General features: G+C 36.7%; 1 long non-coding RNA gene across 1 annotated transcript; it reads left to right on the top strand.

Moving 5' to 3' along the window:
- Positions 1–580: 580 nt before the first annotated feature.
- LOC117106147 lies at positions 581–1,686 on the top strand. The gene is made up of 3 exons (XR_004445007.1): positions 581–677; positions 1,364–1,474; positions 1,632–1,686. It is a non-coding gene; the product is annotated as an uncharacterized LOC117106147 (long non-coding RNA).

Here is a 1,686-nt window from a genome sequence, read left to right on the forward strand (position 1 = left end):
AGTGGTGCAAGGAAATTAAAATACTTGCTACTGCACCCAGTGACCATTGGACAACTTGTCCAGCACTTTGCCTTACTTCCATTGTTGGCAATGAGCGCTGCACCCAGTGACCATTGGACAACTTGTCCAACACTTTGCCTTACTTCCATTGTTGGCAATGAGCGCTGCACCCAGTGACCATTGGACAACTTGTCCAGCACTTTGCCTTACTTCCATTGTTGGCAGTGAGCGCTGCACCCAGTGACCATTGGACAACTTGTTCAACACTTTGCCTTACTTCCATTGTTGGCAATGAGCGCTGTACTTCAGTAAAGTATGATATGGAAATTAATTTCTGTTTTCTTGTAATGAATAAGTTGGTGTGTGGTTATATGTTATAACTGGGCCTTTGGAATTTTTTCCACTAATGATTCCTTCATGCACTAATTTTCAATTAGTACCTGAAAAACTAGTATAGTATCTGTTTTTTTAAAAAATATAATTATGGCAGTAAGAAACTGTAGTCAAATTATATTAAGCTACTGTTATTGATTTTGAATTTTATTTGTTTTCCATATCCGTTTATCATAGATCTGTAATTTTTTTTATTAGATTCGCTCGAATAAATCATTGGTAAAGAAACAAAAGAAGTCAGAAGAAGACAGAGGTGACCTAAAGGAATGCGAGGTCAGCTATGTGTAAGTATCGAAATCAGATTAAATGGGTTAATGAAAAGATAATAATATGTAAACTTTCTTGCAATCAATAAAAATATACATGTGATTTATTTAAATGGTCAAACTAAACAACAAACCACAGAAAAATGCAAAATATGATATGGATTATAAATTAGGATTCGTTTTGGCCTTCCTGTTTAGCCTTGTTATGCAGTACAAGTTCACATGTTTCTGTGTTGCTACCCAAACTTTTTAGCAATTTTATTGAACGGTAGTAAGTTCTCTCTGGTCATGGCTCTTTAATACACCATCTTGAATTAGTCTTGTGAAAAGACCTGGCATTAAGTTTTGGCTTGAATTGTTCTTAATTTCGTTCATTCATACCGTGATGTATATTCTTTGATTAGCTTTGTAAAGCCTTTTTTCCACCAGGCAAATTTATTCGCGAGAATAGAAGGAGTTGGTTCGGTTCCTGAGCTCTGATTGGTTGCATGCTTTTTTCCCTTCGCAAATGTAGGAACAGTTCAAACTACCGATTTCGCTAAAGCGAAAACTCCAATAGAAATGTGAATATGCATGAACCGACGCTTTCGGCTCGCACAAATAAATTCGCAAGTGGAATACAGGCTTTAGGAACAAGTTTCTGCTTAACCTCCCCCACACAAAAAAGTGGTGTAAGTTGAAATATTATATTCTTGTAATTCCAGCAAGAAATTCCAAAGTTTTGAGGACCGGAGACTACGTGTGAATCAAGAAGACCAAAGCAATCTAGAGCGTGCACAAACAAGTGGAAAATTACACGAAGAGTTACTTGATAGGTAAGTATTCGGCGCTTATTCAAGAACGGCGCTTAAAGAAAATATATCACGTTTGGTGCTGCATTTTCAAGCATTTACGGTATTACAACCCCTTCCCTTGTTTGTATTCGTTTCTAATTTTGTTTTGCATTCTGTTACCATTTTTGATTTTTTACAGGCGAGAAAAGATGAAAGCTGATCGGTATTGCAAATGAACAAAAAGAGGGCAGCAG

The sequence above is a fragment of the Anneissia japonica genome, unplaced genomic scaffold (assembly GCF_011630105.1).
Source record: "Anneissia japonica isolate Jap-2015-1 unplaced genomic scaffold, ASM1163010v1 scaffold102148_len1686_cov106, whole genome shotgun sequence".
Taxonomy (NCBI): Eukaryota; Metazoa; Echinodermata; class Crinoidea; order Comatulida; family Comatulidae; genus Anneissia; species Anneissia japonica.